This window comes from Zingiber officinale, chromosome 9B, assembly GCF_018446385.1.
Source record: "Zingiber officinale cultivar Zhangliang chromosome 9B, Zo_v1.1, whole genome shotgun sequence".
Lineage (NCBI taxonomy): Eukaryota > Viridiplantae > Streptophyta > Magnoliopsida > Zingiberales > Zingiberaceae > Zingiber > Zingiber officinale.
The window spans coordinates 48,195,179-48,212,196 of NC_056003.1; positions in this window are offsets into that span (position 1 = coordinate 48,195,179).

A 17,018-nucleotide genomic window follows, 5' to 3' on the forward strand; every position below is an offset into this window, starting at 1 on the left:
AAGAATTTAGTAAATTTTGTGAAGAACATGGTATTCATAGGGAATTAACAATGCCTTATACACCGGAGCAAAATGGTGTTGCCGAATGGAAAAATCGAACCGTTGTAGAAATGGCTAAAGTTTGCTGAATATCAGAGGACTTCCAAATATTTTTTGGGCTGAAGCAGTGGCCACATCAGTTTACTTGTTGAATATTTCTCCAACAAGGGTTGTTTTAAATCAAACAACATATGAAGCATGGCGAGGTAGAAAACCATCGGTAAATCACTTAAGAATTTTTGGTTGTATTGCATATGCTTTGATTAACTCTCAATTTTGTCATAAACTTGAGAAGAAATCTGAAAAATGCATATTTGTTGGATATTGCAATCAATCAAAAGCATATCGGTTGTATAATCCTCTTATTGGCAAATTAATTATAAGGAGAGATATAGATTTTGATGAAAACTCAAAGCGGAATTGGAATACACAAGGTGAAGAGACTCGAATTCACATCCCAATGGAGGATAGAACTCCAACAACAGAATGTGTTGAATCATCTCCTTTGGAATCACCAATTCCCTCACCATCAAATTCAAGAAGTAGCAGTTCATCCTCTTTACAAGAATCTTCTGATGAAGCACCTTCCAGCAAAGGTTAGATTTTTGAAAGAAATACATGAGTCAAGTCAATTTTCTCTTTTTGTTACAGATCCTACAACCTTTGAAGAAGCAATAACAAAAAAGGAATGGAGGAATGTAATGAAAGAAGAGTTAATTGCAATCCATAAAAATGAAACATGAGAGATGGTAGATCTATCCGAAGGCAAGAATGTGATTGGTCTCAAGTGGGTGTTTAAAACAAAATATCATGCTGATGGAACCATTTAAAAATACAAAGCTCGACTTGTTGCAAAAGGGTATTCGCAACAACAAGGTATTGATTTTGAAGAAACATTTTCTCCAATTGCTAGATTTGAAACTGTGAGAATTATCCTAGCATTAGCTGCACAAATGCATTGGCATGTTTACCAATTTGATATTAAATTTACATTTCTGAATGGTGATTTGCAAGAAGAAGTTTATGTAGATCAGCCACAAGGTTTTATAATTGAAGGCAAAGAAACGAAGGTGCATAAATTAAGAAAGTCACTTTATGGATTAAAACAAGCCCCACGGGCATGGTATAGCAAGATTGATGGTTATTTTCGTCAACATGGCTTCACAAGAAGTGAAAATGAAGCCACTGTCTATGTGAAAAATAAAGTAGAGATGATTATATTATTGTGTGTCTTTATGTCGATGATATAATTTGTATGAGTTCTTCTGATTCTCTATTCGCTGATTTTAAATCTAATATGATGAAGAGGTTTGAGATGTCAGATATGGGAATATTACATTATTTTCTTGGTCTTGAAGTAAAGCAAGGAGTTGATGGGATCTTTATCTCACAAAGAAAATATGCGACAGATCTTCTGAAAAGGTTCAACTTATTCAATTGCAATACAGCTACTACACCTATGAATATAAATGAGAAATTACAACTGGAAGATGGTTCAGAAAAAGCTAATGCAAGAAATTTCAGAAGTTTGGTTGGAGGTTTAATTTATCTAACTCATACTAGACCAGATATTACTTTTTCTGTTGGTGTAATCTCCAAGTTTATGCAAAATCCTACGAAGCATCATCTTGGAGCAGCTAAAAGGATTTTATGGTATGTTGTTGGAACTGTGGATTATGGAATTTATTATAGTAAAGTTTCAAAATTTGATCTTTACGGGTTCACTGATAGTGATTGGACAAATTCAGTGGATGATCGAAAGAGCACCTCAGCTAGTGTTTTTAACATTGGATCAGGAGCAATTTCATGGAGTTCAAAGAAGCAAGCTACTACATCCTTATCCTCTTCAGAAGCAGAATATGTAGCAGCAACTTCAACAGCATGTCAAGCAATTTGAGTTAGAAGATTACTTGCAGATCTTCACCAACAACAAAAAGATGCAACTATTATTTTTTGTGATAACAAGGCGACAATTGTAGTGACAAAAAATTTGACTTTCCATGCGAGGACTAAACACATTGATATTCGTCTACATTTCATTCGAGACTTAGTTGCAAATAAAGAAATTATGTTAGAGCACTGCAGCACATATGAACAAGTGGCAGATATCTTAACGAAGTTACTTTCAAGAGAGAAGTTTATTTATTTTAGATCGTGTCTTGGTGTTTGTAATTTTGAATCAAGGGGGAGTGTTGATAAATAACTCAAAACTAACAATTGAGTTAGTGGTGACAATGAGTGGTAGTAGTGGTAGTAGTGGGATAGAGTAGTTGAGTTAGTGGGATGAATTGTTGAGTTAGTGGGTTATGTAGGTACCTTATAAATAAGCTACATGTTTTATGATTTAACGAAGAAGTGTGAGAGATTATTATGTTCCACTTGTCCATCTTTGTCCTCTTATCCTCCTCCTAATTTTCTCTAACAGTTAGTCCTCGCCCCTTTCTTCCATTTTCTTCATTCAACATGCACTCCTTCACCATCTTCAAAGTAAGAGTACCATCTGGAGCGGAATTACTGAGAGAAATAACAAGAGTCACCCAACTATCAGGTAAGGAACTGATTAAGCATAAAGCATAAATCTCATCGTCAAACTTCATGTCCAATCCATTGAAAAATATTCAAATGATTAGAAATTGTAGTTTCATCTTTATACCGCAGAGGCATCAACTTTATAAAAAGAAAATCTTTATTTCGTGCATTTTTCTTTTCATATAATTCTTTCAAAGTTTCTCAGACCACACTGGCTTGTGTTTCATTTGCAACATGATGATAGACACTTCTGTCAAGCCACTGCCAAATTTTACCAACTGATTTTTTCTTCAACTTGGCCCAATCCTTTTCAAACATCTCTTTAGCTAGGTTTACCTTTATCGCCCAGAAGTGTGTCCTCGTAATCAAGACAACAAAGTAAATCTTCCATTCGCGACTTCCAAATTGAATAATTGGTAGCCGTGAGTTTAATCATAGTATTATTGTCTTCCATTTAATTAGCATAAAAAATAATATACCACTTGTGAAAGACCAATAAGTTTATACTCAGAAAATCACGCAGCAAAATAATTAAAATCTTTCGCCCTCTTTTGTGCAATTAAATCAGCAAGGCAAACCAACCAATTAACTCAGCAGATTCACTGATGAGGCAAATAGGAGTGGAATAGAAAAAAGGAAGGAGAAACACAATCCAACTACTAATTTTGTTACCCAGATCGTCACGAGCAAGGTACCAGAATTCCACAAAAGTAGAAGCAGATTCACTGATGAAGTATCCGAATTTCTTTCTCCCACTTTCTCCCTTTTTCTGCATTCTCCTTTTTTTTTTTTTTTTCTTTCTATTTTCTATTTTTTTTTCTTCTTGTATTCTCTGACGGATACTTACATCAAAATCCGATTTGAAAAATAATATGCAGAGAAAAAAATTTAAGGATAGATACATAAAATAATAGAACTCACAAAAGTGAAAATGATAGACTATAAATTTATATGTCTATCCCTGAACTTTTTCTTAAAATTTTTCTCTCTACATATCATTACTCACAAATGAATTTTGGAATAAAAAGCTTAGAAAGGCACATCATCCCTCACTAATGTGATAGGAACCTACAATAAAAACTTTTCAAAATGAATAAATAGTCTCATAATATCAAGCTCACTAACTAATCATACCGACGACTTAAAAAAAATGAAAATTCAAATAATCAAATAATCTTAAATCGAGAGCTCAATAATATTTAAACGAAATAAACTCAAACTCATAAAAAAAACTAATCCAAGCTTAAAAATTTGTTTTAATAAAAAATATAGATCTACTATATTAACGACTTCCCAAGTATCTACCCCATAAAAATGGAGGGAGGTAAATGTACGTACACAGGTGTTAGGCACATGATGTAGTAAACCTAAGGTTGTCAGTTCCTGAGAATCAACCCCTGATTATAATGCTAGAGAAGTATGTGCTCACAGTCTGTGCTACGGGACTTGAAAATTTATTTTAATTATTATAAAGAAGTTTGATATTCCGCTTGGTAAGAATTTACTTTATTGTTTATGATCACTCAATATACATAATATCAATTAAATGAATAAACTCGAAAATATATATGTTTATCTTGTTAATTTTCATGAAGAGACTCTGGTTCGTAAATCATGTTCACAAACAAAAATTATAAATAAATTTAAAAACTCTCAAAATAAATAAATAAATTTATAATATCAAACTCATTAATCAATAAAAAAAATATTAAAATATATCAATTTCACATAATCAACCAAACTCAAATTGAATACTGAGTAACATCTGAATAAACTAAATTGAAATTAAATTCAAATCAAACTCAAATTCATACGAAAATAATCAAATTCAAACTTGAACAACTATTTTAATAGTTTGATTTATTTTATGCTCGATTTATCATAACTTGATTATGAAGGAGAACATTAGTGCAACAGTAAAATTATTGCTCGTGTGATCTAGAAATTACTAGTTCGAGTCGTGGAAATAGTCTGTTGGAAAATAAGATAAGATTATATACAATAGGCTTTTCTTTAGGACCCGCATTAGAGGGAGGCTGTCATGACTTGATTATCTTATCAAATAAATTTGAACCATATAAAATTTAGTTCGATTTGACTCGTTTAAAGTAAATGAGGATTGAAACTCCTACTGTTGCTTATGTGACTTGGAGATTACTAGTTCAAGTAAGTCATGAAAATAGTCTATTATAATACAGGATAATATTACGTACAATAGATTTTTTCTTGAGACCCACATCAGTTGGAGGTTGTCCTTTTTTTCGTCATGACTTCATTATCTAATCAATATAAAATTTAGTTTGGTTTGACACGTTTAAAGCAAATGAGGATTGAAACTCATACTGTTCCGACGGACATGCCGCAGTCGATGTTGGAGGAACCGTCTAAAGGATCAAACACAAGGCAGTATCTGCATGCCCAAGATGAGAGAGAGAGCTTTCAGGGTTCCAACAACACAACAAGCTATGAAGGAAGACAAGTGTAGTACTTTTACAGACTTTCCATGCAGCGATATGGCTCGACAAAGATTGCCTCCCCTTCCTCTTCAGACACCAGGAGGCACTACAAATCGAAGAAAGAAAGAATTCAAACTTATACTACTGAATCATCGTCGATCGAGCACGAATGACAGCTGACTTACAGTTCGTCCGATCCGCTGTTGATCAGAGCCTCCATGAACGTAACACTCTTTTGGACAGCACGTCGAGCTTCTTCTGATCTTCGCCCTTAATTGCTCGTAGTTTGTTTAATTATGAGAATTAAAGCGAAAGGACGACTTGAGCGTTAATCTTTGAGATATGTAAGGCCGGCCTGCTGAGAACAGGGCCGTCTTAAATATTTTTTAAGGTCGTCTCAATATTTTTTAGGCCTTAGGCAGAAAATATTTAAAGACCTTAATATCTTTTTTTAATTAAATAGTAATGTTTTAAAAAAAAAAGTATTATATAAAATATTGTTAAAGATCTTAAATTTTATTAATATAATTTAAAAGAATGCAAAAGTTGTGAGCATTAATACAACAATTTTATTGTTACATAAGTTCCACTTTTGTATTAATAAAATTAAAAAAGAATATTCTTCTCAACTTTCAAATATAATTTATTAAAAAAATAATATATTTACCAAATAAATATTTTTATTCAACTAAATAAAGTTAAATTTGACCCATAGAATATTTAAAATATTAGTTAACTTTGATCCAATGATAAATTATTATAATACTGTTTAATATACATTTTATTTTTTTATTGATCAATTTTAATTTTGATAAACTATTAATCAAATTTATCTAGTTAAAAATATTTAATTGATAATCTATTAACGATGAATTATAAAAAAACAGATTGTGTGAAAAACTTGTAGCAGCAGGGACATTCTAATAATAGTATAAAAATGGCGAAAAAGGAAAAAAAATAGAGAAATAAAATAAAATTTAAAAAAATAGCTTTAAATGTGTTTTTGATTTTTTTTAAAGATTTTTTATAACAATGTATCAATTACTAAAAAAATAATTAATTAATATTTTTAATTCAATAGACAAACCTAACTTTGATTAATAAATCAAATTTTAATCAATAAAAAATTTAAAATTATTGACTAATTTTTGGTTGAAAAAAAATTATAAATTATCAAGCACATCTAAGTAAAAAAATTAAAATTATTGATAAATCTAATCTTGACTAGTAAAAAAAATTAAAAATTATCAATCATATTTAATTTTGATCATTAAAAAATTAAAAAATATTAGTTAAATCTAACTAAAAATTATCAACTAAAACTGGTAAAAAAATTATAAATTATCAACTAAATTTAATTTTGACCGGTAAAAATTTTAAAATTACTTATCTAATTTAATTTTAAATATTTAGATAAACTTATATATTTCTAAAATATATTAATAATTATATTTTATTTAATAAATACTATATATCATTAAGAAGAGAAATGAATGTTATTGATAAATGTCTTACTTATGTGCTAGTTATTATTCCAAAGGTTAGTAGTCGTCCGTGATTTATCTCCTCCGTGTTGGCTCTGGGACGGGTTGGCAAGAGTGCTGGGGGCGAACATATTCATCTCTTGCCACTATTGGTTAAAAATAGATTGAAGTATAAGGAATATGAAAACTTATTCAAATAGAAATTGAGTTGCTGGATTATTAGAGATGAGAATGTGATAAAAAGTGATTCGTTTGCTCTTAGTATCTTTATTAATCTATCTCTAGGTTAATATGTAGGAGGTAAATCATGGGTGACTACTAGCCATTAGTTCACGTGGTCAAGGCATGAGGAATGACATGTTTGAACGCTCTGAGTTTTGACCCCAAGACCTCATGTGATAATACCCCATGCTATGAAAAAAGTGTTGGAAATTTTGAATAAAAACAAGAGGTGGATGGGAAGGATTATCATGTGCATGAGAGTTTATTCCTACATTAGGGAGTGAGTGACTTGATGGTTGATTTCTATTGGATCACAACCATTGAAGTTGTGAACATTGACATGGGAGAGGCTCTCTCTTAGGTGTGTCAGTGTAGGGATAGTTGTAAATCTAGGGTTTGGATTATACTGAATCAAAGGTGACTCATGTGCGAACATGACTTGCGCATCGAATGTCGGACTGTTGGTGGCAAAATTTATGTAAGTGAATCAACTTACATTTTGTCACTCGAATCCAATTTTGCTACTACTCAGATGCGTAACAGATGCATTAACTGATATTAATGATATATTCGTAACCTCCCGGGTGAAACGACCGGCTATATTTGACATTTTGATTTGGGTGAGGAAAGTGTCACGCCCCAGAGGAGTCCCTGTCCGAAGAAATTTCGGCAGCATCTCCCCTGTACGGCGGACAATCTGAAACTTCTACATAACCCATATACCTCAGCCACAGGCGGCTAGAATAATAACAGTAAATAAAACCAATCACCACGCAGTTTATATAAGTATTCAGCCTCTGGCTGTCACAACCACGCAGTTAATAAAATAAACAACATAGTAATACTCTGACTCGAAATCAACCCTACTCAACTACACTCGTAAAACCCAAATCCGATTTTTCTTACCTCTTCTGCCGTCCAGGCAGGCATGTAGTAGTATAAAATCGAAAACAAATCCATCAACGAGACAACTTATATAATATCTAAGTATTCAACATCCAAATCCAAATATAGTCAAGTAAGAATCAAAAATAATACAAACGATAACAAATAGCTGGAGGACTGGAACTCCCTCCTGACAGCATTAACCTGAAAATAACAACAATGGAGGCGGGGTGAGTCCAACACTCAGCAGGTACAATTGATATGTAAAGTAAGGAAATAACACCTAGCACTAATCATGCGTACAGTCTCCTGATGAATAAAGGTAAATACCAAACTGAAGTAAGCAGGAGAGAAACTGTACTAACCAGGACCCGGTAAAAGGACAAACAGTCCGAAAGGTATAGAAGACCTGTATGCATGTCAATCAAGGTATCCAAGCAATGTGCAGCATATAAGTGCAACAAACACAAACACAAACAATAAATGCATCATGCATATGATGCCAATGTCATGGTCACCCCTGACGCCAGTCAGCCGACTCACAACAACAGTGGGACCGAGTGGGTAGGGCTGTGACAACCACTACTCCTGATGAGTGACCGAGTGGACGGGATGCTGTCGGAGTACATACGTACTCCTACCCCAAATCATAAATGGGGGAGCGCCATGCTCTCATCTCCCGGTACACTGTGACGGGGAGGGATCTCTAACGTGCTACACGCTGCGTCACACTACCCATGAGCGGACCAACGGAGCACCGGAAGAGCCAAACTGACGTGCTACCACGCTGTGTCCCGCTACCCATGAGCGTCACAACGGAGCACCGAACAGTGATGAAACTGGCAAAGTGCTCGACAATAAAGGAGCAATCAATCACTCAGCATGCAATCATGCGAATGGTGCATGTCACTAAACATGGTAATGTACTAAACCAATCTCTGGACATATCATAATGTGCACCAAAGCGAATGAATCATATCAAGGTATCTGATCATATAAGGTATCAAACCTAGGTCCTGACATGGTAAAATATGGTTATATCACTACCCATGAGCATGTGGAATCAGGTACATATCCATACAAGATGTAAACAAATAATCAATCAACATGTAGCATGTATTGGGTAGTGATTAACCGAAACAAGTAAGAAACACAATTAATGCATCTTGTTAATTTAATTACTAAGCATATCAAAGACAATAAGTCAAAAGTACCCGCCTCCGACAAAAGAAAGGTCCAATTCCGACTCCGAGATACTCGTCTCGCGTCAAAATCCTGTGTCACGAACAATCAAATATATTTTATTTAGCTACAATTTACATAAATAGCTAAATAAATTCTTAAGATCTATTTAGGACAAACCCTAAACCAACCTACTAACCATAAAATCCAAATTCACAACAAAATGTATCACGATCCTACACTTTACCTCAAATCACAGCCGATGCGGAAACCAGGTGCTAGAGGGGGGGTGAATAGCGCTCGCGGCTATTCGTTCGATTATCGGAATCGTAAAACTATCAAAGTAAATTTACGCAGCGGAAGTAACGAACGCAATCACAGAAGAACACAAGTAGTTTTACTTCGTTCGGAGCCTAGGTCGACTCCTACTCGAAGGCCCGCGATCCTTGATCGCTTTCGGTGGGCAACACTTATAAGTACGAAAAAGGAGTACAAGATTTACAATTAGTACAGTAAAAAACAAGTATACCGACGACAGAATCGTAATCTCGAAGCTCCTGGTCGTCGTGGACTTGTGGTCGTTGAATGAGCAGACGCAGACAAGGATTGCTTGGAAGTTGTGTTTCAAGCTGCTGGTCGAGACCCCTTATAAAGGGGTTCAAGGCGCCTTACTTTGTTCACCAGGCGCCTTGAGCCGAGTCACCGCGTGGATCAAGACGGACTGGTCGAACTCTATCTGGTTTAAGGCGCCTATTCAAGGCGCCTTCAACCTCCGGTTCAAGGCGCCTTGATCTCCATTCAAGGCGCCTCAATCTTCTGTTGGCCTTTTCTGGCTCGAGGCGCCCAAGCTCCATGGGCGCCTCGCTCATCCGAGTCCTTCTTTGTGTTTTTGGTACTGCAAGTATGTTAATCCAAAGATACCGCAACACAAAGTTAACACAACATAATAGTATGAATATGAAATTATGACAGTCTCCGGACTTCGGGTTTCCAGCCGGAAACCCTAGGTCGACCCGACGCCTACTGTTCCCTCTACGGGGAACGCGTCCTCACCTACTCCTCTCAGGAGATTTTACCTGTTGCCAGTACGATCCTCCAGATCGACTGGACTTTTGCTCGGCACTCGATGCTCCCGGACTTTCTGCTGAACATCCGCTTCACCGGCCAGTTCAGACTTTCACCTGGTTCGCGACACCAGGACTTTCCACCTAGGGTTACCACCCCCTAGGACTTTTGCCTGAAGCCATCGACCTGCCAAGACTTTCCGCATAGGGTTACCACCCCCTATGACCTAGGGTTACCACCCCCTAGGGTTTTACCTTGCCTAACCGCAGTTAGGACTTTCCTGAAACACTCAGCAAAAGCTGTCAGATAACAAAGCACCTTAACTTTGAATCCTTTGCCATAATCAAAACTTAGGTTCGATCGTCGGATGCTTCCTGCACCAACAATCTCCCCCTTTTTGATTATGGCAATACGTAATTCAAAGTTAAAAAAACATTTGTAATAACTGAATATATGTAATAACTGCATAACGTTAACCAGGCTTAAATAAACTTCAAATGAAATAACAGTTAAGCTGGAAACTTTTTACCTTGGTAATATTAGACTCCCCCTTAATAAAAGCCCGCCTTTTACTAAATACTTTGAATTTTCCTTTAACTTTTAATTTACCTACTCTCCCCCTTTGCCATACATCAAAAATAAACCAGTTTGAGAGTAGATTTGTATTTTTCTGAAGGAAAGTTTTCAAAGAAAAAAATAAATTTTCTTTTTGACAAAACGACTTAGCTTTTTGAATTTTGGAATTTGCCAAATATGAAGGTACTTAGCTATATATTTAGCTTTGAAATGATTTGTCTTGAGAAGATATTTTGCAAAAATAGCTAAGTTTAGAGTACAGTATAACTAAGTCTAGTTAAAATAGTCTTGACATTAACTAGGTTTGAAAATAGGAGTATTTGAATTTTCAATAAAAGGAATTGTTTAGAAGTTATAAAATATGAAGTCACTTAAAAACTTTTAAACCGTTACAAAAAAGTTGACTAGATTTGAAAATAATTGAATATTCACTACATAGATAAGTTTTCTGAAAAACTGTAATTAAGTTTTGAATACCCATTTTGAAGAAGGAAAGAGGGAGTAGCAGTAGTTTGTTTTCTAGTCCAAGTATGAGTCAAATTAAATTATTGAGTTTAAATTGATTAAGTATCAGAGCCTTTAAAATAATTAGGTAAAGTCATTTGATTAGAACCTTAAGTACTATCATGCTTGACCAAAAAATTGAAACATAATTTTCCTAATTGTCTAACCTTTAGCTACTTGCTGATTGCCTAGAGGGCAGTAGCTTTCACATGGTTAGTCAAGTTAAGTCTATTTGGTCCAGTTAGAATTGGCTAGAGCTGGAAGACCTGACTTGATTACTATTTATGATGTGTTTAACGCCCAGACTCATATTGATGCACAAATATAAGCATTCCTGAGTCCAGGCTGTACCCTATGCATCTCACGCCTTTCTAAGTTTTTCAAACACAAGCAAGGTAGACCTAGGTGTTTGTGAGATGCTCTGGCTTTAATCTAGGGGGAACATGATTTCTAGGGGAAAGCTTAGGCTAGATCCAAATGTTGAAAATTCTAAGAAATTGGAATTTTGAAATGAGTATTTTCCTAGAATTTTAAAAGTAAATGATAAGTGAACTCAGATTTTGTGAAACTGAATAAGCATGCAAATAAGTACATCCACAGAATAAGGAAGTCTAAACAAGTGAGACAACAATCCACAGAATAATGCATAACAAAGTCATATCAACTAGCAGGATCATCTGCTCGAGGAGAGCTAGCTGGAGGATCATGGGGCTGCTCAGGTGCTGGCTGACCTAGCCGTCATATCTCGTCACGAAGGGACGTAAATTCGGCAGCCATCTCGGATCGAATAGAGAGAACTATCCGTCGTGTCTGGATGGACTCAACCTCGAGTCGAGCTAGTCTGTCCTCGACGGAGAGTGAGGAAGAGGTCGAAGGTCCAGCTGAGGTGGATGGTCTGGCAGACGGGGAGGGATCCGCGAAAAGATCCTCAGCTAAGAAATCAGCCCACTCCTCTCCCTCGCCTGGTAAATCATCGGCTGCTGGAGCGATAGGGGCAGCTGCCTGCTGTGGTCGTCCTATCCACGCTAGAACTCCATCAGCTGTGATATCGGCACTGGCTAGTCTACAACTACGGGATCCTAGCTCATCATATATAGTAAGAGGAATGACTGTTCCTCTAGTCACATCTATACCCTCTATGGCCGAAAAGAAGCGTGTCAGAATATGACAATAGGGCATGTGGACTATCTTGGAGGTGACTGTCCCAGATGCACAGATAATGTTCTGGAACATATGCAGGGCAATATCGATGTCAAACCGATGACACAGGGCGTACAAGAAGAATGAGTGTGAAGATCTCATCTTCGGGACATCCCGAGATGAGATCGGCAGAATACATGCTGTCAGGACCCTATACATCATGTAGTCCTGAATCCGAAGAGTAACTGACCTGAACTCAGTCAAGTCAGCAGGTCTCTCTCCCCCGAGGAAATACGTATAGATAGTATCTAACGTAATGTGGGAGTAAGGATCGCCAAATGGCAGATCCCTACTGGGATAGCATAGAAAGGTAGACTCAGAAGCCCTAAGACCTAGGGTGGTGCGTAGCAGAGTGGGAGTAAGCTCAATGTCCACGCCAGAAACTCTGGTGCTGTACCTATTATCATCAATCCTCTCAAGATTGTGATAAAACTGGGCACATAACTCCTGGTTTACTGTATTGGTGCAGTAAACCAATTGATCTAGTTGATAGTGCTCTATCATTTGAATAGTTGGTTGACAATACTGGGTATAAAAAGTCTTATTCACATATCTAGGCTTGATAGGTTCAAAGATGTAATTAGCAAAGGTATCCCTAAGATGTATAGTCGGGAATCTGATATCTGCTGATGGAATTCTAGCTGGATTAAGATCAACATGTCGGCGTTTCCTATTTTGAACGATTTTACCATAAATTGACAGAAATAAGCAAAAGTTCTAAGTAAAACTTGATCGAAAGGGATTAGGATTATACCTAGGAGGCATTGTCACGTAGAGAGGGAAAAAAAACCGGTTGAGGGCGCCTTAGTTGGGAGGAAACCGCACGAGTAACGCGTGCTTGGCGTCGACAGAAAACAAACAGAAAGGCTTCTGTTCGTTTTGATATAAAGTGTTGAAGGCGCCTTAAACCAAGGTTTAAGGCGCCTTATATAAGTTGGAGGCGCCTCGGGTTGATCCGAGGCGCCTTAAGACGAAGCGACGGGAATTTTCCCGCCGCTTGCTAAGGCGCCTCCTTTTGATGGGAGGCGCCTCTGATAAGCTCCACCCGATTTTTTTTTTTTTTTTAAATTTAAATTTAATTTTGAAGAGGTTTTAAAATAATTGATTTTGAAAATTGATTTTGAAAATTGAGTTTTAAAATTGATTTTGAAAATTGATTTTTAAAATTGATTTTGAAATTGAGTTTTAAAATTGATTTTGAAATTTGAGTTTTAAAATTGATTTTGAAAATTGAGTTTTAAAATTGATTTTGAAAATGATTTTTAAAATTGATTTTGAAAATTGAGTTTTAGAATTGATTTTGAAAATGATTTTTAAAATTGATTTTGAAAATGATTTTTAAAATTGATTTTGAAAATTGAGTTTTAAAATTGATTTTGAAATTGAGTTTTAAAATTGATTTTGAAAATTGAGTTTTAAGATTGATTTTGAAATTGAGTTTTAAAATTGATTTTGAAAATTGAGTTTTAAAATTGATTTTTAAAATTGAGTTTTAAAATTGATTTTGAAATTGAGTTTTAAAATTGATTTTGAAATTGAGTTTTAAAATTGATTTTGAAATTGATTTTGAAATTGAGTTTTAAAATTGATTTTTAAAATTGAGTTTTAAAATTGATTTTGAAATTGAGTTTTAAATGAATGTTATTACTTAGTCATCTCACCCGATCTAAATTTTCAATCAGGGAAACCTATGATTGATGTGAGATGATTTATAATTCAATTTTAAGGTTTGGGTTAACTTTGTGTTAGATTCAGGTTTAGCTTTGGGTTCAATAAGTAAGCATTCTTTGGATAAACTTCTGGGCTATGGTGAGTCACAAGGAACTCATTAAAGTAACCATGCCTTCGAGGTTTTCCAAATAGTCCTACCCATTGAGCTTAGTACTAAACCTTGGTCTAACTAGTTAGGATCCATTTAAGGGTAGCTTCGGTCAGTTCCACTTGGCCAAATGCACCAGGTCGAAGCCATATCTTCCTAGACATGCGATGCCCAAGCTTCCCTAACGTACTATCATCCAAAAACTTCACCAGTACTGTGGTTCAAGTTAACCTTAGTCCGTTTTAATCTAACCTTAATTACCCTGCCGGGTAATCTACTCTTGTTTTACCCATTTCGGGTAGATTAGGTTCAGTTACCCTCCCGGGTAGTTTAGTTGGGGGTGCCAGCGAGTCTGGATCCCTTATCTTCATTTTGAGTTTTAATTTCTTAATTTGAATTTTGAATTTTGAATTTTGAATTTAATTTTAATTTTGATTTCGAATTTTGAATTTAATTTTAATTTTGAATTTTGAATTTAATTTTTAATTTTAATTTTGAATTTAATTTTTTATTTTAATTTTGAATTTAATTTTAATTTTAATTTCGAATTTTGAATTTAATTTTTTCCTTTCGAATTTTAAAAATTTTTTACTTTCGAATTTTAATTTTAAATTTTTAGGATTGTTTTTCTCTTTGCTCCCCCTGGATCATGGCCTCGATATGGTCTATCGAGGTAGTATATTTGATCCTTTGGCACCCAGTATTGGCCAAGTCCAACTTGATTAACCAAGTTAGACTTGGAGACCCATGCTTGGACTGTTTTAATACTTTGTTTGTTTATTAATGATAAATAGGATCTATATTTACTTTTGTAACCCAGCCCAGTTCTGTTGTAGATGGCTCTTTGTGTCCCAAGAATCAAGTTCAAATTCTTGGAGCCCAAAGTAAACCATTCTAAGGTATTTTCTAAATCTTTAACCTTATTTGTTAAACTTGAATTTTCTTCCTCAAGTTTTTGAACTTGAGTTGGAAATTCAGTCTGACTCTGGTCAGGTAAGGGTTTGGTGTCAGCCACTTCTTTAAGGACACTTACTTCCTTTAGAAGTGACTTAACTTTTAGGTTTGACTTAGCTAATTTGCGCAATAAATAGCTAACTAAAATGTTCAACCAGGAGATACTTACAGCGGGGTCTGGTCCTTCGGAAACGGATACGGATCCGTGGCTTTGCTCGGACTCTGCCTCAGACTCGCTCTCGCATCCAGATTCGACGACTTGGTCCCGGGCCATTAATGCGAGTAGACTCGTTTGTTCGAGCTCGTCGTCGTCGTCCTCTGATGAAGACTCGTCCCATGTTGCCTTAAGGACCTTTTTCCTTCTTTGCTTTTTGATCTCCTTTAGGTTAGGGCAGTTGGTTTTGATGTGCCCTTTTTGGTTACACCCGTAGCATGTAACTTCAAACTTCATCTTTGTATTTTGTGGGCCTTCCTTTGATTTCACTGCCTTCTTTAGATCTCTTTTGTCGAATCCTTTCGTCTTGTAGAGCTTCTTCACGAGATTTACCAGCTCGGTTGTAATGTCACCTTCTTCATCATCAGAGTCTGGTTCAGCTTCCGATGCTGGTTCGGTTTGTTAGGATCCTTCGTACGCGGCTAGAGAGGGGGGTGTGAATAGCCGACCCCAAATTACTCGTTTCTTCCTACGATTAGGTTAGTGCAGCGGAAATACAAATAGAAACGAAAACAGGAGAAGAAATCAAACCTCAACGCAAGGATGTAACGAGGTTCGGAGATTAGGGCTCCTACTCCTCGGCGTGTCCGTAAGGTGGACGAGTCCAGTCAATCCGTCGGTGGATGAGTCCCCGGAGAACCGGCTAATACAATATACTCCTTGTGGGTGGAGAAACCTCGCCACAAACGTTTGCAACAGCAAACAAAGAGTACAAGTACAAAGAATAAGCAAGAAATACAAATAAGAATACTCAAGCACTCTACCAATCTTGCTTTCTCGTCGACTGGAGTCCGGATGAAGCAGCAGCTTCAAAAACTCTAACAGCAGCAGCTGTTCCAGTCGGGGAAGCTCACGCGAAGCTTTGGACGAGCTCAACAAAGCTCAAGCACAGCAGCACTTAGCAACGGAAGGAGAGAGTTCTTTCTATAGTGCCCTTTAGAATTTATACACGCCTCAAAGAATAAGTACGTTTTCGCAAACATCCTTGGAAAAGACCGATCAAAAGTGTCACTAATAGCTCCTTAAGCGAGCATGCAAATATTTGATGTGACCGGCTCGAATATTCAAAATATGATTTGTAGGCTGGACATGCTCTGTTGTTCGTGACATCCACTCTCCAGAGTACACAAAGACATGTATGGGTCTCGCTATAGTTCGATCGGTCGTGGACCGATCGGGAGGATGCCTGTTCGGTCTCATGGGGTACAACACCGAATTCGGTGATCACTCGAGACCGATCCGGAGCTTGGTTTTTGCCCAAACCAAGTCCAAACCAATATCCGGTCAACCTTGACCTATTGGTTCATCATGCTTAGCATCTGGTCACTTCCTTGACCTGCTAAGACTCCCCACCAAGTGTCCGGTCAATCCCTTTGACCTACTTGGACTTTTCCACACCAGACGTCCGATCATCCCTGATCCATCTGGATTTTCCTCTTCGTGCCAAGTATCAGTTCACTCCCTTGATCTACTTGGACTTTCCAACACCAGAAGTCCGATCATCCCTGATCCATCTGGATTTTCCAACACCAGAAGTCCGATCATCCCTGATCCATCTGGATTTTCCCTTGCCTGGTTTCACTCACCAGGACTTTCCAACACTGCCTAACATCCCAGTTAGGACTTTCCCACGTGCCAAGCTCCCTGCTTGGACTTTTCCAGTGCCAAGTCTCCATACTTGGACTTTTCCAGTGCCAAGTCTCCATACTTGGACTTTTCCAGTGCCAGGCTCCCTGCTTGGACTTTTCCGTTGCCAAGTCTCTATACTTGGACTTTTTCCCGAATCAGGTCAACCAGGTCAACCTTGACCTACGGTTGCACCTACAATCCCCCAAACATCTATTCTTGTCTCACATCAAGAATAGAACTCTCTCACGAGTGTCAAACAT